This window comes from Cyprinus carpio, unplaced genomic scaffold (assembly GCF_018340385.1).
Source record: "Cyprinus carpio isolate SPL01 unplaced genomic scaffold, ASM1834038v1 S000006728, whole genome shotgun sequence".
Lineage (NCBI taxonomy): Eukaryota > Metazoa > Chordata > Actinopteri > Cypriniformes > Cyprinidae > Cyprinus > Cyprinus carpio.
In genome coordinates, this window is record NW_024879331.1 from 93,155 (window position 1) to 115,987 (window position 22,833).

Genomic DNA, 22,833 nt, shown 5'->3' on the forward strand with positions numbered 1-22,833 from the left:
TGCAAAGATATATATTTTTTTCCCTCTATACTGAAATTTTGCAGACCCTCCCAGAACCCCATTGCAGCCCCCTAAGGGGGCCACAGAGCCTAATATGCAAACCCCTGAACTAGACGATAGATCTAGTTTCTCCTGGGTTTACTTTTTTATTTGTCAATAATATATATATTTATGAAAGCTTTAAGTTACTTTTAGTTAGTTACTTCCTAACACTGACTTATCATAGTTCACCAAATCTAACTGACATGGACCTTCAGCTTAATGAAATTGTTTAGAGGGGATCAGTTTGACTGGGACTGTTTCTCTACTTTGATCATTGAACTCACACTAGCTTTTAGACATCCACTTGTCCACCGAGTCTCCAATCCATCCCTTAAACAACCTCTTCCCGAAAAACGTTTTCCTTGCTCTTCGCTGTAGTGTGCAGTGTTTCTCAGCCTGCTGTGCCTGTGTGTGTTATCAGGCCAGTAGGAGTGTGAGACAGCCTTTAATAGCTCTAGTCCTTATCGCTCCTTAGGGGGACTTAGTTCTAATTGCTGGGAAGGCAAGAAGACAGTAGATCAGGCTTTGCGCGCGGGGGAGGGACAGTGTTATGCTTTAACCCGCAAAAGTAAGGTCTGCCTTTGAAAGCTGACCTGTATGCTGATGGGTGGTGGGAGAAGAGGGGGATTACTAGATTTTGTTGCTGTTATCAGAATATTCTGCGAGTGAGTTTACATCTGTGTTTTCCCCTAGGTGGCCCATGCTCCAGGATATCCGCTCTTCACCATGTTGTCCTTACATCTATGCTTTCGGCTGCTCCTCTCAGCTCTCCGGCACACAGCGTCAATGTCCTGTGTGCTGTCTTTGGGGCCGGGGCTAGTGGAGCCCTCTGCTTCACTGTCTGCAGGTAGGCCACTCTCAGACTATTAGGACCAAAGTTTTAGTTAATCAGTAGCTAACTATGTATGAGAAGCGGAACTCTTTTTTCATGCTCTACTACACATACTCTAAGAACGTGTGATGCTCAGGGGTTTCAGAAGTTCCAGAGGGGTTTGCTTTAAAACCATGATATATTTTGCTTATAATGTGCACTGTAAATTGTAAAGCATTCAAGGCTTACTTTATTTTCATATTCATGTAATATGTATATACACACACACACACAAACACTTACATTCACACACCCACACACACCCACACACACACACACAAACACACACCCTCAAGTTTTTTTTTTTGGGGTCAGTAAGATTTTTAAATGTTTTCAATGGTCATCAAGACTGGATTTATTTTAGCAAAAATATCTAGTAAAAATAGTAATTAATTTTTAATAGTAAAAAAATCGGGTGAAAATATTGTTATACTGTAAAAATCATGTTTTAATATATTTCATTATTTCTGTGATGGCACAGTGTGAATTTCAGTGTCATGATCCTTCAGAAATCATTCTTATTTGCTGATATTTTCTAATAAAGAATATGCTTAATAATTTTTTGTCGGGAATTATATATATATAGGTTTTATATTTTTTTTTTTTTTTATTATTAATTAAATAATAGCATTTATTTCAATTAGAATATGATATATATTATTAATATATATATTAATAATCCACACACAACACACTACACACACACACACACAACACCCACACACACACACACACACACACACACCACACACAATACACAACCTCCGACCCTGGGGAGAGTTTTGTTATAGTACTACAGGCAGGATAACACTATATATATATTTTTTCTTTGTTATAGTATTACTCACTTTGAAAAAATAACTTTGCCGTCCTAGAAAACTGATCTAACAGGTAGTAGCTGCTGCATGTATTTTAATATCTACACGTGACTCTTGCAAAACGCATGCCCTCACTCAGCTGAGTTTGTGAGCCAAAGCTTGACCAGAGATTTGGCTGCAGTTTAACATGTCCAATGCAACCTCTGCTCTTAAGCCTTAAAGGATTTAGATCCAATTTTGGATACCAGCAACACAAAAAAAGTTCATTTCCTTTGGCCCCCGCAACCCATCCATCCTCCTGTGGCTGATGGCAGTGAGTATTTTGTTGCATATGCACACACCACACAAAACCTCTTAGCTCTTAAGTTTCAGTATATAATCTATGTTTTCAATTGAAAACATAAGTGTAATAGGTTTTGATGGTTATCTGTCCGGGTTTAGCTGGGGTTTGGCCTCATGCATTGTATGTTGGGCTCTGAGCAGTAGCTGGCAGGCTTGAGATGCCAGGGACTGGAAGGAGGGAGTGTGTTTTAGGGGTTTCAGGAGCTTCCCGGCACAGTCTGGGAATCCCTTTGGGTTGGCATTGGGGTCTCTTAGGTACTTCGCCCGTGCCCCAGTGGTAATGCTGAGGTGGCGTGCCACTCCCGGTAGGAACACTACCGGACAGGCCTGTCCCCAGGTGCTACCCTGGCACCCAACACCACTCTGAGACTGACCATTTTCTGCCCTACACATTCTCTGCCATCTTTGAGGGGAATTTCAGTGCATTACGGGTTTGAATGCCTTGCTTGTTAGACATATTACATATTGTGCAATAAGTGGATCCAATACATGACACTTTTGCATATATGCAATGACTGGAATGCATACATTTATTCTATGAAAATTTTTATTATAATTTTTTTTTTAATGAATTTATTTTTGTGGTGCATAAAAATAAAAATGTCTAGATATCAAAATTAATAAAAATGCTTCAAATGAAAGGGATGAGTTCTTTTATTAAAATTAAAGGGAAATTAATTTTTTTTAATATTTTAGTGATTATAATGAAAATTTAATTATAATTTTGTTTTTATTTTATGATTTTTATGAAAATGTAACTCTAAAACTGTGACTTCCATTAAAATTAAATATTCTGGAAGTCAATGGTTACCAGTAACTGTGAGAAGAAAGAAACTCATACAGGTTGTAAATGATGATAGAAACTTTCATTTTTTACATTTTCATTCAACTGTCTCTCTTAAGTAGTTTGACAAATATTGAATTATTAGTTCTTACAAAAAAGAAATATATTTTATCCAATAGATTTTTGTTGCAGAAAATAAAAATATAATATAGAATAATATCATAGGGGACAGAACACATGCAAGACCCTCTTGATTCTATGTCAAATGTTAACAAGACTCTCAAAACATCAGTATCTTGACCTTTTTATGACAAGGGAAGGTTAGTTCAAGTAGTAAAAATGTCATGTGGTGTGACTCCCCTAAAAATATATTTATTATATTTATTAAATATAATAGTTTTTTTTTTTTTAACCTTTAAACACTTACATTTTATTATTATTATAGTTATAACCAATGAGAATCATTTAATGACACCATGTATTCCAAATGTAAGTAAAATATGCCATTATTTTCTTTTACTTGACTGTTACATTGCATTACGAGTTTAAAAGTCATTAAATATGAATTTTTCAAACCCCATATGCAACCCCACCATGTGAACAAGAGTACCTGTCCATTTTAAAGAACTTGGCACATGTGTCTTAAACTAGATTTTTAAAGAGATGTTTCTCTTTCTTCAGTTGTTGACACTTTTATACAAAATAAATAGATGAAAAACAGTCTAAAACCACTTTGTTAAATTTAGAGAATTCACTATAAAGTGTCCATTAGATATTCTCATTGTGAAAAACCTCTTTGATGTTCCAGTTAAATTAGGTAGACAGATTGTTATACAATGTGTCTTGCTTCCCAGATGTAGCACTTCATTTTCCTTTGATTTGTCAATTACGGATTTTTTTTAAACATCATGGTTTGAGTGTCACACTACTTGCCTTTATCTAATCTACTACATCTGAGTAAGCCTTTGAGGATAGCTGGCATCAGTAATAATCATAATCGTTGACTGAATTACAAGCTGGGAATCATTATTTTGAACTTGAGCTTTTTGGTTCGTAGCATTAAAGGTGTCTTTGTGAACTCTAAAAAACAAAAATGATGACCAACAGTTGTTGATTATTTTAGTTTTAGTTTACATGCTTACATGTTAGCCTACAAGAACAGCAGAGAAGCTATCATAGATTTTAACTTAAGCCAGTAAATAGCCACCTATAGCAATCATCCAGAATACCCTGGCATCCACATAATAAGACCACTCAGAAACTGCAAAGTGATGTGGTCCTTGAAAAAAATTCCCACCATTGTTCCGTACACTCAAATACTGCCTTTTAAGAACACATTGTGACTGCTTAACACAATGATTACCTTGCATTTTCTGTCAGTTCATGATGTCGATGTACGTAATAGAAGTGGCCGTGGGGTCGGTGAAGGTGACTCCACCCATCCTTCTCAGTCCTGGGTCCACCACACCTGTGAGGGTGCACACCAGCCAAGAGCAGACGGGTCCAGTTCTGCATGCACCAGCTCATATCACAGGTGACCGGGCTCCAGTGCCCACCTGTCCCGGTGGTGCTTTTTGTGTCCATATAAGGCACTTTACCATATGGTCATGACTGCGCTTTCTTTACTGGACCCTCCACTTGCTCTTAGTCACCCTGTGGCTCTCTACGGTGAGCTGTTGCTTTATTAACAAGACAAATGCTTCATGAGAGCAGTACCCTTGTTAGAAATGTGATATAGCTAAGCAAATGTGAGCATTTAAAGGGACAGTTCAAACCAAAAAATGAAAATTCTGATATTATTTTACTCACCCTACATTCACCTCTGTTCCAAACCTTTAAGATTTTATTTGCAGAACACACAAACAATATCTTGAAGATCTTTGGTCTATCAAACCATTTAGGTGACCATTGACTTCCATTGTGTGGATAAAAAAAAAAAAAAAACATTTCTCTGAATATCTTCTTTTAAGTTCCACAGAAGCAGAAAGTCATACAGGTTTGTAACGACATGAGGGTGATTAAATAATAGTAGGAATTTTCATTTTTGAGTTAACTGTTTTTGAAAAGTCCTATTCAAGCCGTTTTGTTCTGTTTGCCGCATTGATACTTCTACAACGTAGGTTTGTCTGTGTATTTGTTTATGTTAAAGACTAAAAAAAAAAACGCTGTCGTTTCCCACGTCCCGTTGGCTGCCCCCTATTGCATACCTCTGTTGTCAGGTAAATCACCGACCCAGACAAAAAACAGCTCCTGGCAGCTTAAGCATAGCTTTATTAGCCAGTCTAATCTCTAAAAACGCTCTGGTTTGCAGCCATTCGTTTTTTGGTAAATATATCTTCTCTTTAGCAATGACACCCACCCTTTGTTTTCATGCCAAGAACCTTTGTATCTTGAAAAAAAAAAAAGAATATTCTACATTAAATGCAACTTAAACCCTATTGGCAGCAGCTCCTGATATCAAAAAACGAAGAAAAATGCTTCATATTACTAGCATATCGACTGTTTATTAGTACTTATATAGCACATATTTAATGCCTTATTCTGCACAATCATATTCTAGATTATTACGATGTTTGGAAAGTATTGCCACAATATTAAACATATCTGCTGAATGATATACACAGACCTCCTTTTTGTCTGAATATATCACACATATGTGTGTAAACCAGTGATAGGGGATTTAAGATGGAATTGGGTGAACATTGTTGTACAGGCCTCATTGGCATGTATTGCACAGAGGTAAAGACATGCAGAGTTATTAGGTGTTTAACATGACGTTTCAAACCCTGTCCATTGAATGGGGGAGATGGGGCACGTCTGCAATGCCCACGCAGAATCCCCTTGCCTGGAGCCCTGAGGTGACTGTTGCATCAATGTCCATAGGTATATATACATTTGCAAACAGTCTACACAGAGATTGTATGGGAAGTCATGCAACAGTAATCAGCCTTTGCACATGCATTTCAACATAATATTTCAGATTTATACTTGATTCACTCCATAATTGAACATAAATCAACTCTTGCTATGACATAACATTATACTATTATACTCATAATGTGTGTACCATGGGGGATTAAGATGGAATTCACACACTGTTGCATTGGCAGTATTGTTTCAGGTGCACTGGAGTTCTCAATGATGCACTGTAATGTGGCCTCATCATCAAACCGGTAGAATGCCGCCTAGATAAGTACATGCTCAGCTGGGCCATTGTAAGACTTATTTTTTGCACAGCCTTTAATTTTGTGTATTGGGGCATAATCTGCAGCATCATTAAGTGCTAAGCCATGTTGTGGAGACGCTGTGTTTCATGTTGAAATGCACAGTATTCTCACTGCATTTCCAATGAGGAGAGGACCATCATAAACTAGAAATCAGCTGGTTAAGCTGCTTATTTACAACACTGTTTGGGGCTTCCATTAAGTGGGACATGTGTCAGACCCAAATCGATTCTAGATGTGTGGCCTTCCACATGGATGAGGACTGCTTCCTGTGAGAGTAGCCTACAATGCCAGTATCTGTTTCTTTAAAGTGGGGCAGAGTTCCAACATTGCAAGGACAGTCTGGCGCTTCTGACTCACAGTCTGTAAGTACGTTTTCATATGTAAAGGATTTGCCACTGATGATTCAAATGAAAGTTTTGAACAGTGTAGAGTAGAGCTTGTTGTTTGACGTTTTTTTCGATCACAAATGCAGACATGGTTTTATGTTTATGTGGTGCGATACGCAAGGCAACGCAACGCTTAAAAAACACAGTTTAAGTCATTATAATCAGTAATTATGTCCCCACTGGATGCAACAAATGCCTTGTTTGTAATGGCCTTTACTGGTTTTGTCTCATTGCGCCGTTGCACGGCATCACAGTATGGTAAGAGGCATAACATTTCCGTCACATGCTTGAGGCATTCAGCCAATCAAAACGGACACTGGATAGCTGGCCAATCAGAGCACACCTCACTTTTCAGACCGATGAGCTTTTGTTAAAAAGCAATGCGTTTCAGAAGGCGGGGCATAAAGGAGCAAAAAATAATGTACAGTATGTGGAAAAATAATGTGTTTTTTTGTAACAACCTTAAAACCACATAATCCCCATTTCATTACACCAAATACACAAAATAATGTTCTTTTTAGCAACATTATATGACCCCTTTAAAGGCCTATAAGTTATCATTAAAAATCTGTTCTTCTATGGAGAATGGGAACAGTAATTTTACTTCTGTAACACGACTCCTGGATACTTCATTCATCCCTAATAATTCAGAAATTTGGGATAATTCTAAATTATTTCCAAATAATTGTAATCATTCTAATTATGCTAATTTCTGATAATAATAAAATAATTTAAATACTTTGTGAAATTTTAATGAAATTATTTTCTGATGAATAAATCAAATGTATCACAGTTAATTGCATATATCAATATATCAATTGTTAATGAAGATATTTTAAACACACTTTAGACAATAAGTAATTTTTACCCCCATTTTTTTTAAAATAAATAAATAAACATATTTTATTATTGAACATGCTTTACCAAGGTGCCTTCATGCCTAAAATTCATTCACACTTTATTTTAAGGTGTTATTATTACAGTGTATTATACAAAAGTACCGAGTAATATTAACAACATGCATTTACTATAGGTTTAGATTTAAGGTTTGTTTCTTGTAATTATAATTTATATAAAAGAAAGAAGTTAGATAAGCATTCATTTTCTATGCAATGATGTAGTCAAGTATGTTTGCACAGTTGCAGTGGTGTTTTTTTGGAGTCACCACTCTGTTCTGAACTGAAGTTACTACAGAGACACTAACACAGCAGCAGCATCCTGCACAGCAGACATAATAACGGCAAACAAGCCTCTGATGCTGTACGCAAGTGTCACTCTCTCACCTTATCAGTGACGAGAGAGAGAGCGAAGGAGACCCAGGTGGTCCTACATGTTCTGGAATGAAGGATGTGTCAAGCAGACAGACACTCCTAAAGAGGTCCGTGTCAAGCCCCCTCAGAGGAATAAAGACAGGAGGAGGACAGCGAGGGGACTGTCAGGTCGCCCCATTTGAAGCGATGACAGGGGAGGATGTGATATTTCACACCGACGACCCCTACCACCGGATAGCACCCCTGCTCTAAACCCAGCCTTGGCCCCCCAACTGCTGACGTGTGCTGGGGAGTTAATTGGCACGCAGTGGGAGCAGAATCGCGGGTGCGGGGGGTCCGCACCTTCACCGAGCCTCATCTTCCTCAGCCCCATCCTCGAGTAGTAAAGAGGACTAGCGCGAAGCCGATATCACCAAGAATCCCCCGCCTGCTTTTGACAAGCTATTAGTCTGACTGCGCACACACACGCAGCCTCGTCTCATACAAGACAGGAAAAGAAAAGAGAGGAAAGGCAAGTAGTGTGCAAAAAAGCAGGAGAAGAGAAAAGAGAAGTAGTCAGCAAGCGCGAGTTCCTCACACACCATCCTTCCTCCTTTCTTCCATCCGTATCCTTCTCTCCGCTCCCCTTTTTCCTGACTTACTTTGCTTTCCCTGCGGAAAAGCTCCCATTGTTCCCCTTCCCCTAAGTCTCATCAGCCTCGTTTTTGTGCCGACTATCACAGCGGCAGGCAGAGGCGCACTGGAAACGTCTAAATGGTATCATGGCTGGTGATTAAGCGAGCGAGCTTCTGCAGTGCCGCCGCTGCTTATGAGTGAGGTCTGATAAGGCGAGGGCCCTGCTCTCTACTCAATTTCAGATACCGTTAATGGAATCTGTCTTGTGCGATTGTAATGTGAGAGAGCCCTAATTTGCCATGGAGCTTGAAGCTGTCAGCGGCGAGGGATTGCGGGGGTCAGGAGGGAGCTGGCAGCCGCTTGGCCCGCGGCGTGTATCTGTGCCGCTGAATAGAGCAGCTCTCCGCCTGTCACTTAGCTGATAGGCTGATGAGGACTCTAAGCCACTCGGCACAATGAGGAGAGGGCCATACTGCCTCGCTTCCCCCCTCTACCACCCCCTTTAATTGTCAAGCCCGCTAAAATTTTTCCAAGCCAGTGTGCTGGAGACCGGGCTGAGTTTTTTTTTCTCTGCAGCTCTCTCTCTTTTGCGTCTTCCCAACTTTTTTTATTCTCCCTTGCTTTCCTCCATTTCTGTCTTCTTGGTCTCCAAACAGACAAAGCTGACCTCACTCGTTTCATCTTTTTGTCCAGCGTTTCCTTTTACCTCGCCCCAGCCATGTGTCCTATCTTATTCTTCCCAGCTGGAGTCCAAGTCTAAGTCAAGTCTCAAGTCTTTTGTCATAAGTCAAAGTCAAGTCTCAAATTATATATCCATTTGCAGGTGAAAATGTACATGCAGAGATTTTCCCCCAATTGTGAATTCATGAGTTAATGAGTAACCAGGATTTGTTTTACATCCAGATAAGATTTGTGAGCCCATGTTTACCATTTGTGACCCAGGACCACAAAACCAGTCATAAGGGTAAAATTTTTGAAATTGAGATTAAATAAGCTTTCCATTGATTTATGGTTTGTTAGGATAGGACAATAATTGATAGAGATACAACAAAAAAATCTGGAATCTGAGGGTGCAAAAAAATCTAAATATTGAGAAAATCACCTTTAAAGTTGACTAAATGAAGTTCTTAGCAATGCATATTACTAGTTTTGATATATTTACAGTAGGGAATTTACAACATATCTTAATGGAACATGATCTTTATTTAATATCCTAATGATTTTTGGCATAAAAGAAAAATGGATCATTTTGACCCATACAGTGTATTGTTGGCTATTGATACAAATATTTTGTATTGCATTTTTTCTAGCATGCTTTATGTGGTTAAATGGTCTACATATAAGCAATTTAGGGGCACTGTATTTATGTTGATATTGTTTTTTATAAACAAAACAGATAAAACATTATTTTACAGTGCCCTTGTTACGTTACTTGTACTTACTATAGTAATAACAGTAAGTTATTCATAATTACAAGCAGCTTACCCTAAACCTAAGCCTAACCTAAATTTATAGTAAGTAATGTTGATAATTATTACCAAATTTATTTAGCCCTTTTCACAATTGTTTCACACATTGTTTCAAACCAGTGTTATAGAAAATTATGACGTTAATGTTTACAGTATCTTAATGCCTTTCAGTCGCTTTAAGCAGATTACTACTTTTTGTTTTGATATGATAAATGAAGTAGTTGAGTTGTGATATGTGATTTATTTTCATGAGTGTACTGTTTGAACATGGATGAAGTTGGACATACTTGTATATCTAACTTTATATGAAGAGCTTTATATTTACTGGTTCCTGATCATCTGAATAGTACCAGTGATTTTGGACTCTGTACTGACACTTATTGGTGTGGTTGCATTTGTCATTATTAACTGAACTCATGATGCCAGATCTCACAACATAACACCATCACTGTTAATTCTTGATTTATTATTTTCAAGCATTTTTGAATGATTACAATACCATGTACCTACTGTACTAATTGAATAGATTTTCAATCAGAATATTTCAAATGATTTCAATTGTTGATTTGCTGCTTCATATGTAGATTTTATTTTACATACCTCCAGATTATGTTGTAGCACACACTAGAGTTTATGTTATGTCAGAAAACATTGGAAAAGCTGTATTTATAGTACATCACTGTTGTCTCCTCTGTGCTCAGGGTGGTGGGGCCTGGTCCAGGGGCCGTCCTGGCAGGAGGTGTTTTTGAGCGGGTGTCCAAGCTGGTATGGCAGTGGTCAGTCGTGGCTGAAGTCTTTTCTCTTAAACAACTTGTTTGTGGGCATCCTTTCTCCCTCTCAGCCTGTTTCCACTGTGCAGAGAGTGTTCATCATAAGAAGAAGGTACTATAGTCCAAACCATTTATGGATGCAAAATCACTGTTGGTTTGAAACAGATACCTCTTGGTTGTAAGATGCATATTTATATAAATATTTGGCTTTTCTCAGTTTGCTCTATGGGGGGCGCTCTTCTGTGGGCTGAGCCTGTGTAACCAGCACACACACTGGTCTTGTATGTTGTCATCATAATTCCCTGGGCCCTCCTGCACCTGAACACACTCATAATGTAAGTATTGATAAATCACTCAGCTGTCCCTCAGTTTTGTCAACATTTTTAAAAAAATGTAGCAGTCTTGTAAAATATACTGGAGGTTAAATACCTCTCAAAGAGCATATTCAGTGATTATGAACTCCACATCATGTAAAAAAACATACAACATTACAGAGATTAGTATTCATATCCTGGTGATTTCTTAGGTTTTTACGCACTGGTACTTACAGTTGAAAGCAGTGAAAAGCAGTAGAGGAAATTGTTTCCAGATGATTGTGGTTTCGTCCAAGTCTTATGTCAATATTTTATTATTATGTTTTGGTATGTAAGGATCTATCAATAACAAGTGACATGCATCCCCCGCAGGGTTTGTCCCTCTTTGGTCTGGTGTCTTTGGGGATGTGTTTCCTCGCTGGTTTTGTGCCCTACATCTACCTGCCAATTTCCTCCTACCTCAACAGAGCTCGCTGGAGCTGGGGAGACCAGACATCTCTCCACGGCCTCCTCACACACCTGCTGCGAGCTGAATACGGCACCTTCAGCCTGGTACCAACAGATTCATTAGTGTTTATAATAATAATAATAATAATAAAAATGTTTTCAAAAATTAAATGTGTGTACTAGCATGTGAAGTTATTTCCATGCTGTGTTATTTTCTGAAACTAATGCACTGCTTATGTATTTCTTTGGCTTTAGGCAAAAACAGATGAAAACTTGAACCTCCTAAAAATGTTACGGTTAGTATAAGAAAATTGCAAAACAAATTAACTTTCCAGTTGTTTATGATTTGATGAATGAATCCAGATTGTAAATTCCAGAAGGAAAAGTAGGAATTATGTAGTGGGCAAAAAACTCAGTTCAGAACCCCCCAAAAAAATAATTTAAAACAAGAAAATAAAAGCAGTTGCAATTTAGCATGCAAATACTACAGTGATATAATTGCTTTCATTTATGAATCCAGATTTTAATTTCCAGAAGGAAGTAGTGTGTATGAGAATTTATGTAGTGAGCAAAAACAAACAAACAAACAAAAAAAAAACATAACAACATGTTGCAATTTAGTATTGCAAATACTACAGTGATACAGTTGTTACCATTTAGATTTAGAATGGCAAATATTCTATTCTATCTATTAGGGTTGCACAATTTTGAAAAAAATCATAATTGTTAATTATGTCCCTTGATATTGTAACTGGAATTGTGATTTGATACTAAAATGATAAAATTTTATGTGAAAATTATAATTTGTGCAAGACTGCTGCACACAGTATTCTCTAGCACTTAGTTTTACAGTCGTGTTCTGCAGGTCATTGCAATAACTAGATACTAAGCCTGTACATATTACCAGTCCTTTTTTGAGTAAGTTCACTGTAAATGCATGTAATTATTGTAAAAGAAGTTGCAAATGTTTTTATTTTTTGTCTTATTCTTGTCTAAAGTGTTTTTTCACTTATATTAAGTGGTGCTTTAATGATGAGACTAATGACTTTGTTAATACCCTTTTTATGTTATTCTTGTACTGTAGATCCGCCCCTTCCCTCCAAAACTACAAACCTGCTAGGAATAGCAAATCTGGTGTGTTGCACTGGGCTTAGAAATGATCAGTGACGTTCACAGTGTCTTTGAGTGACACTGGTGTTACACATCATGCGAGACTCGGGTCTTCTCCTCAGCCCACCCGCATCAAACGTTTGGGTGCCCCCAGAGAGAGAGCTTATTTTATGTCCCGCTAGTACCAATCAGCTGTTTCCCATCACCCCCCACAGCTGCCACATAGTGTGATGGACAGGTGAGAGCCAGAGAAGGGAACACAACAAGCATGTCACAGCATAAACCTGCCATACGGAGCTCAAACACTCTCTCTCTCACACACTCGCTTTCAAACAGCACTTAAATAAGCTGTCAGAGAAAGATGGGTATTAAGGCACAGGCAGGGCACTATCTCTTACAGCAGGGAAATTGGCCATTGACTGGGTTTGGGCGACAGATAGAAGGGAAGACTATCACAAAACTGCTCTTCATGTATAAAAAAAAAATAAAAAAACATTCAGACACTCACAGCACTTTTAGTTTGAGTCTCTGTCCACCACACATAGTGGATGTATTGATAAGTGTGTCTCTTGTGTGTCAGGGCTCAGTGGAATCACTGTGTGAATGATCTGTCTATCCCAGTACTAGCGCTGATGCTTCTAGGCATTTTGCTCTCTTCATGGAACAGGTAAGACATAGCTGGATGTGTTCCACTGAAGTGAAGGAAAAACCACACAATCTAAAAGTTTTGAAGGAGTTTAAAGCGTGTAGGTTTTCTTCCATCACAGTTTTATCTTGCAGAGGCTTCTGTAAATGTAAACACTGTTTGTGTCACTCTGATTTTTTTCTATCAAATATGTCAGCTTCTGGCTCAACTACTGGTTCTTCTGAAACCTGTTTTGGAATTATCTTTTGCCATTTACATTCATTTCCAGTGTTTGCAATTTCATTTGGTGCTGCTAGTGGCACAGATGTTGAACACTTTTTTTAGACTACCATTAAAAAGTTTGGGGTTGGCACGATTTTTTAAAGTCTCTTCTAACCAAAGCTAGTGATAAAAAAATACAACAAAAAGTTTAAAATATTAAAAATCATTATCAATGTACAAAAAAAAAAAAAAAAAACCCAACAAAAAAAAAAAAAAAACAGATTTTTAAATATATATTTTTTTAGCATTTTATTTTTTATAAATTGTTCTTTTTTTTGTAATTTTGTAATAATTTTTAATAATTTTATAAACATTTATAAATGTATTTACTGTCACTTATGATCAATTTAATGCTAATTTAAGAGTTTTAATTTCTTTCAAAAAAAAAAAAAATTCTGGACTACTAAATCTGATTGGAGAGGTGGTGTTGAAAGCTTAAAGCTTGACATATTGCTGATATTATATACTATTATATTATATATAGTACATAGAAATTACATTTGCATAAAACATTATCGGCAGAGCAAAAAAGCAACAAATTTAGCTAACCCTATTGCATTTGAAATGTTCATTACAAGATTTTTGCTAGATAATAACTTCATATTGTATTTCAAATGTAATTTCATTGTATTCAAAGGCAATATTTTTAACTAATGGCAACGCAATTTTTTTTTTAATTAATCGCATAAATGTGACCCCCAGACTGCGCTGTGTTTTTGTCTGGTTGATTGTGACCATGGTGAGCATCTACTCTGTGTTCTTTGCCTGGAGAGAGCAAACCTGAACATCGAGAATCCTCTTCTGTTGGGAGTGTTGAGAAATACTGTTCTAACAGTTTCTTATATGATGCAAGATATTTAAAATTGCCTTCAGTGAATATATCACATGTGTGTATGTAGGTGGAGTGCTTCTGGCTGCAGGCTGATGCTGGGGTGTGTGTTCTGGCTGGTCTGGGTCTGATCTGGGCCGTGTGTTGGCTGAATGGGCGTCTGGGCTGGGGGACGCTGTGGAACACAGGGGCCTGGATACTCACTGCAGGCCTCATCACAATGGGCGATCAGCTTAAACCAGGGGGGTAAACCATTCAGATACAATCACATAGTCTGGGGTGCCGGTGGGATGATGTTAAACTTTTCAAACATCTTTAATTCACCTTTCAAAATTTAAGGTCACAGAAATCATGAAATATCTTAAATAGCTTTGTAAAAAGACATATTTATGTATTCATACTGATTTATATGCTAACCAATGTTGAAGACAAGAAAATATAGCAGATTTCATGTATGAAAGTGTTAAGATGAGGAGGTTTCATTCGCTTTTGTCCTCACTCTAATGTGTCCCTCTATTCTGCATTGATGCTTTAAGTTCTTAAAAAGTGACAATAATAGATTATAAATGTTACAAAATACTTGTTTTCCAAATTAAAACTGGACCATGGTTTCTCTCAAAATATTAACTGTTTTCAACATTGATAAAATGTTTCTTTAACACTAAATCAGCAGATTAGAATGATTTCTGAAGGATCATGTTGCACTGAAGACTGGCGTAATGATGCTGAAAATTCAGCTTTACCATCACAGGAATAAATTGTATTTTTTAACATATTAAATAGGAAAACTGTTTATTTTAATTTGTAATAATATTTCACAATAGTACTCTTTTTCCTATTGTTTTGGTCAAATTAATGGAGCCTTAGTGAGCATAAGAGCGTTTGCTGTTTGGTCAAAATGATGGTTCCTCTTACAAAAAGAGAATGCCGAATATCATTTTTAGGTCCAATAGTTTTTATACTTGTATAATTGACAACCATAATTTTGAATGTTCATGTATCACTTCTTATATTGCCTCTTTTTATGTTTTATATATACAGAATATATATATATATAATATATATAATATATATATATATATATATATATAATATATATATATATTATAAATATTATTATATATATATATATATAGTGGGCCTATCCGTGTGCATTATGTTTTTTGTATATTTGTGGTTGATCATACTCCAGACCATGGCAGTCACTCCCTGAATTCTTCATTTCCTCAATGCTTCAGCACACATCAAAGCTAAAGCTCTCTTGCACTCTTCTGCAGCTTTGAATCTATGCTTGATTACCCGTCCTGGCCACACTAGTCATTCAGATTAAAGCAGATGAGTTCTGTGCTTGATTAGCCGTCCTGGCCACAGCAGTCATGTAGATTAGAGCGCTGAGGTTTGGTACTTCGCTGCCACAAACGGTGCTGCTTTGATCAGTGGTGAGACTGACACTCTTGTCAGCGCTCATCGCACCTGTCCGAGGCTGATTACACCTAGTCACTGCTCACAGAGAAACAGAGCGACTGACTGCAGGATAGCTGAAACACCAATAATGTCACACATCCTTACACTTTAGTGCAAACTCTTCAAAGTGACGTGGATTCACAGCTGATGTGGTTAAAGTATTTGTGAATGAATGTGCAGGTGCATTCACAAACTCAGCTCACAAACTTTTGTATCACTTTCAGATCACTTTTTACTTGCGAACTTTCATTATTTTATACTCTCTTTGTAAAGCTTTTACAACAGCCTTATTTCACTAAAGACTTTTAAAAACAGGCATTTTTGACCTAATCTGGGATTTTGTAAGTGCAATAATTACTGATATATGGTGGTAATTATCATGTCTTAGGCAAGATATCACACAAAATAAATAATTATATACATGCATACATACAAAAACTACAGTTACTTATACTGAAACCTTATATTTAACATATGCACATATTTGCTGTCAAAATTAAGCTCACATAAGATATTATATTTAAGATCATATTTTAAGATCATATTTTCATATTTTAAACTTGTCTTAGTGCAATCACAATATAAAAACTAGTTATTATACTTATTATATTGTCTTAACAATATTACATTAATATGGGCAATATTTTGGAGCAATTCATATTTAAATATAATTTTACAATTATTAAGATAATTGTAAAAAAAAAATTTTTACAAGAAAATGTGTAGCTTTATATTATTCCTCTGAAAAGGATCATCATATTTGGAGCAGTTATTTTAATATTATTTGTATGCTATTAAGTTTATACTGATTTTTATTTGAATCAGCTTTTTTATTTGAAGTTTTCATAATTTTAATATTTTATTATTATTATTATTTTTTTTATTTTGGTATGTGCTTTTGCCATTTTCAGTCATATTTTTATATATATTATTATTTAGGTTTATTTTTATTTCAGTTTTAGTTTTCATTTATTTACTGTACTTCAACCTAAACATATTTCTAATTTTTGTTTACTTTCAGCTTTTCGTGTAATATTTATATTTCCTTTTATTTCAGGTTAATTTCCATTACCAAACTTGTTTTAATAGTTTTAGTTTTAGTTAATGATAATAAGGATGCTAAGGACCCCTATTTTGGGGTACTTAGCTTTAAAAACCTTAAAACCACTGCTGTATATAAATATACAAAACACTGTTGGTGGGGCCCTATTTAACCCCTGACTGCAACTCAAGCAGCACTGCACATATTGTTTACACAGCATGTTTAATGCTAGGTATTTTCAAGGTGTTTTTTGTCTGTGTGTGTCGACAGAGAGTGTGATCAGAGCAGAAATGATGTCGTGGACAGGTTTGCCCGTGAGGTTGTGTCGTCATTGCCGGAGGGCATGTTGGTTCTGACTCGTGGTGATCTCCCAGGAAACACGCTGCGCTACCTGCACTACTGCCAGGGTCTCCGGCCAGACCTCAGCCTTGTTGACCAGGAGGTCCGTAATCCAGCCCTGACACATGTCTAATTTATCTCAGCTATAGCCATGCTACTCTGTCACTGTTTTAAATGGCTTGTAAAAACCTGTATTATGTGATGCAGATGATGACATATAGCTGGTATGTGGGAAAACTCCAGAAGCATTTACCTGGAGTCACGTTTCCTGGGCGCTGGTGGGATCCAGTCAACACCGTGGAAAAGAAAACATTCAGCAATGAGCAGTTTCTCAAGCACAATATGCAGTAAGATTCACACACTCAGAGTGTTCATATTCATATGCCATCCGTATTTATGCTACAAATGATATTGTAATTTATGTATATTAGACAGAGATGCACTAGAGATAGCAAACCATTACATGTCACCTGTAACCCCTTATACAAAAGAAATGAACCATCTATACTGCCTCCCTCCACCAGACGGCAGTATTTCCTCGGTAAAGCCCCCGGTCTCTGAGAGGGGGGCAATAAGCACTACAGTCTTTTCCCTGGGAAGCAGAACAGAGAGAATAAGAAATAAATACTTGAGAAAAAACAATCAGCAACCTGCTTGTTTTGTTAAGAGAGCCGGTTTCTATATTCCTGCCATGTGTATCCTGTGATTAAAGATCTGCATTGGCTCTAACATAACAGACAGGCTTAGAAGCTTTTACTCAGTTCTACAAAAAAATACTCTACTCTAAAGAGTTTTTGTTCCTTCTTGCTGGATTATGCAGAGAATGAAAGTATGAATCTAATAATTTAACTTGGTTTCCTTGGAGAGTTCATCATAACATAACATAACATAACATAACATAACATAACATCATTGTATGTTCTGTATAATAACATAACATAACATAACATAACATAACATAACATAACATAACATAACATAACATAACAAGCAATGTTACATTATATAAAACATGATTTGTGTACCTTTAATATTAAATATATGTGAATCACAACTTAACTTTCTATTTGAATGTACATTAACTAAAGGCATAATGAATGCTATCAGGAAGTTTTACCCATTCATTTAAAACTGTAACTATGTCACTATGACTGATGCTTGGTTTTTGCTCTGGGTTTGCCTACAGCAGGCCTGTGTTTGTATGTATTGGCCTAACTGAGGGTGACCCCAGCTGGAAGAGTTTCTCTCGTTGGCCCTGGGGCGTCTGTGAGCAGTTGGTACCTGTCAAAAACCCCATTTGACCCTGAAAAATGGGGCCACAAAACACTTGAGCTTTACAACTGGAGCCAGAGCCACATGACAGGTATCACAATTGTTTGTAGTTTACTTAGGGAGTGATATATTGCCTGGTAGGTCATAATATGTTGTTAATATATGGACTATCATGTTTTCAGCTGAAATGAACACTAGACTAACAGATTTTAGTGATTAGAGGGGCCAAATTATTGATAGCTAAAACTTATTTTGGCACAGTTCCTTGCATGTTATGACCTTTCAAAAACCCTTTAACAGTAGTACAACTTTTGCGAACAAATACATTTGATGTTTGCATCTCATAATCTCCAAATCTACGGCATATCTGATGTAGTAAACTTGCTCAGTAGCTCACCTGGTACATTTTGATGCAATGAATCACGAGTCAAGTCACTCCACAAAAAAAACACTAGGGTTTAGTGCAAAGACCGTGATTGAGCCTTTTAGCCTTTTAACGCCACTGACCGGACGTTTTTAAATTTCTTCACATTAAACACTTTGGAGAAAATTAAACACGGTATTTTGCACTGGACATTTCAGTTTGAAAGTGCTGTTAAACATGCTTCAGTAGCACAGCATCATTTTGCAAAAACTGACCCACAGTCATGTTTTTTTCATGACACTGGGGTGTTTAATAAACCTACACCATGGGGAGAAAGAATTACATCAGTTATGTGGACGTGGCACCTGAAAGTGCAGCAAAATGTACCTGGAGCAACATATTTCAGGTTTGTAGAAATGTAAGAAGATTTGATATGAAATTAATCAAAATTCAATTAGAAAATTTTGAATGCATTTTTCTCAATGTCAGCTCATCATGTTGCCTTTGAAGGACAGTATACTGGTATAGCATGTGGCTAGCAATGCTAAGGTAATGGATTCTATTCCAAGTGTCCACACATGCTTAATTAAGCATGTGCCAGATTAAATAAATGGATATGTAAATAAATGTTAGGGATAATACTACTCAATGCACCTTTAGGTTCATCAGTAGTCTGAGCATCCTTACCAGGTGCACCCCAGCACCATTTTATATCTCGTGCAACCCATTGAAGTGATTTGGTCCTCACCGATATTAAAGTACACTTAATAAACACTGCTCTGACTCCATGCTGTGCAGACGGCCTCCGTTTCCAGCTTCAAAGTCGTTATTAGTCTGCTGACCCCACCCTAATGACTTTCTAAACTGCGGCATGTCAATATCTGTGTATAAAGTGAAATTAGTTCTAGTCTCCAGCACTGAGGCTCTCTGCAGCCGGCTGGCATTCAGCAAGTTAATCGGGGTTGAATGGTGTGGGACATTACTCTCCTCTCACTCACTACAAGCGTGTCCATCCCTGCCTGCCAGCCAAATATTAGCGGGGAAGTCACACGCTAAAATATTCCTTTGAAGGAGAGGCCGCACATTTATGAGCGATGTAGTGGAAAGGAAGAAATGCAGAAATATATGGGTCGTTCATCACAGAGAGAGCTTCCAAAGACAGGCGAGGTTGAAGATCAGCTGTTGTATGGTTTGAAGATATGCAGAATATGATTCGCTGGATTACTGGCTGGTTTTAAACTTGTATTTCAAGTCCGTACTTAACAAGACTGGTTTGATGCCATCTGAATATACATCAAAAAGAATAATGCTTATAAAAATATCATCAACTTGGTTATTTTAAGAAAAGTACACAGTTAGGAAAGTAAGATTAACTACACTTTTTTTATGTTTATTCCACACTGTCAGCTTCCATCCTGGCTCCTGGGAGAGAGTTGCCAATGAGGAGATGTGGCAGGCCCGGTAATACTCAGGTTACAGCTCTTATCACTGTATCTTTGCCAAAACCTCCATATATAGCTACAAATGTATACTTAGGTGCTTTTATTCCATCGCTTTTTAGGATGAAGACAGCCTTTTTTCCTGTTTGACCTGCCCCTGAGAACATGGAGGAAACATGGTCTCTATGAGCTTTCTTACAATGTGAGTGGGAAATTACATCAGATATGTGACCCTGGACCACAAAACCAGTCTTAAGTGTCAATTTCAAAATTAAGAAAGCTTTCCATTGATATATGGTTTGTTAGGATCGGACAATATTTGGCCGAGATTATTTGAATATCTCGAATCTGAGGGTTGCAAAAAAAATCTAAATATTGAGAGAAAATTGCCTTTAAAGTTGTCCAAATGAAGTCCTTAGCAATGCATATTACTAATCAAAAATGAAGTATTGATATATTTACGGTAGGTAAATATGCAACTTAAGACAGGTTTTGTGCTCCAGGATCACATATTACATATATTCCTTTTTTGGAATTGCAGTGCTTGCAATGCAGCTTTCAATAAATATTTAAATTGTATTATACATTTATTATTAACAGTTTTTGTAATTAATTGTTTAAACATACTCTTTGTTTAGATAAGCTCAGTCTTAGGTGTGCCGTTTTAAGAAATTTAAGTTTGAAGATTGAAAATCTCTCATTGGCATACTATTACAGAATGTTTGCTATCCCAAAATTCAACCGACAGCAATTTACATGGTGAATTTTTCATGTTTTTAACAACAAAAAACAAGACGCAGACTCGTGAGCGTCATGGAAGCGGCGAAGTGGCTCTAATGCAAAATTATACACAGAATCAAAGCCTAAAACCAAAGCTTACCTAAAACCTTTAACACTTTCTTTTGCTACCTTGCAAGCACTGCAAATCTAGTTTGTCAGCATGATGTGTCAAGTAAAATTATTTTTAGACTAATTGCTGTTCTTTAAAACATCACATTTGATGTTTTCTATATTTTATGTTAAATGTTGAGTTTTACAAACCTTTCAAGTCTCTTTTAAATAGACATTAAAATGTTGTAATTTCAAGTCTATAACTCTGCCTTTTATTATACAAATTTTTAAAACTCTGTGGTCTTCTTTTATCGACAGCTGTATTGTCATATTGTGGATGCCCAGGCAGACTACCCAGCAAACTGGGATAAGAACCTGGCTCTTGCTGCAGAAGGTCTGCTGCGATTAGGGGGCAGAGGTCATGGTCTGGATTCCCTCCTGAGTCGCAGCATCCGCCACTTCAGTCGCTACCTTCAGAGAGAAAACCCACCGATCCCCAGAGCAAAGCCATCCGCTCCATCATTACACATCTCAGGAAAGAGCGGGACAAACTCAGAGACAGACAGAAGGGTTGAGACAGGAAGTGACATGAATTGTCTGAAACAACACAGAGAGTCTTCAGGTATAAATAGCACAGGAAGGTAAGAGGGAAGATAGTAAATATAAAGAGAGCTTTAAATACAGAATTTAAAGACAGTGCAGGTTTATCTGAAGACTGTAACTGACGTTAAATCTGTAATTTACCAACACACCGATTCTTCTAAAAGTAAAATTGACTCAAAATGTTAAAATGGACCCAATGTCACAAAATGAGTTTTATACAGGGATATTGTAGGATACAAGCTATTGATCCATAACTTCATCATTGTAACCTCATTCATTTAGTTGACAGACATTATTTCATTAACAAGATGATATATTGGTTGATTATAAAAATCAGGGATTAATTAAATTTCCTCAACATGCTTAAGTCAAACATCTAAGACACAGTGAAGGTAAAGGGACACAATCTTTTGAACTGAATCTGAAGTGGAGCTGTAATAGAATTTGCTGCGTTTGTGTGTGTGTTGTTTCTTTTGTAATAAAATTTTCACACTTTCAATATGTTAATATCCATTGAGTTGATGATCAAAGTTATCCAGAACCACTCATTCCACCTCTTCCCACCTCTCTCTCTTCTTCTCTCTTTCTGGAATAATTATCCTTTTTGCCCCCCGCTGTCATGCATCTCTCTCTCACTTTAGTTTAGGATCACAAAGGTCTCAGATTGAGATTGAGGGGGTGAGGGGTAAATTTGGGCACAACCATGAGAGATTAAGAATGACCCATTAATCTGGGACAGATTTGAAAATACTGCGTTCTTTTCTCTGTTTCCCTTTTTGCTTTGTCTATCCCTTAAAACAGCTTTGAATTCTCTTTAATACAGAGGAGACAAGAACCCTAGGGAGTCTTCCAACTATTGTTTGATTTTAAACGATTCTAAAATTATAAATTCTGATTGAAGTTTTGTTCATATAAAAACAATTTTGATAATGTGTTTTGTGGTCACTGGATGATCAGTGTAAAATGTGGGTCCTAAGAGCCGCTACAATCAGCTGGTTTTTGTATACATGAAGCATGGTTTCATCCTGAGTTCAGGATGTCAGCTGCACCTTATCACAATATATAACGTCTCCCTTTCTCATGTACAGTCATCTCTTCTTCACTGAGCTGCTTTCTCTCCGTCCCTCCCTGTTTTTTCCTCTCTCTCATCTGAGGGATTGTGTGAACCCATGGAATCGCCGTGACCGTGGATGCAGGCAGGGAGCCACGGCAACACTGGAATGTGTGGGGTGCCTGAACAGATAAGAGCTGAGAACCCAGCCCCGGCCAGGAGAGGG

The 22,833-nt window shown here is 37.1% G+C and overlaps 1 pseudogene; it reads left to right on the forward strand.

Moving 5' to 3' along the window:
- The window catches only part of LOC122144584, a 31,222-nt pseudogene extending 8,844 nt beyond the window's left edge, over positions 1 to 22,378 (forward strand).
- Positions 22,379 to 22,833: the final 455 nt, after the last annotated feature.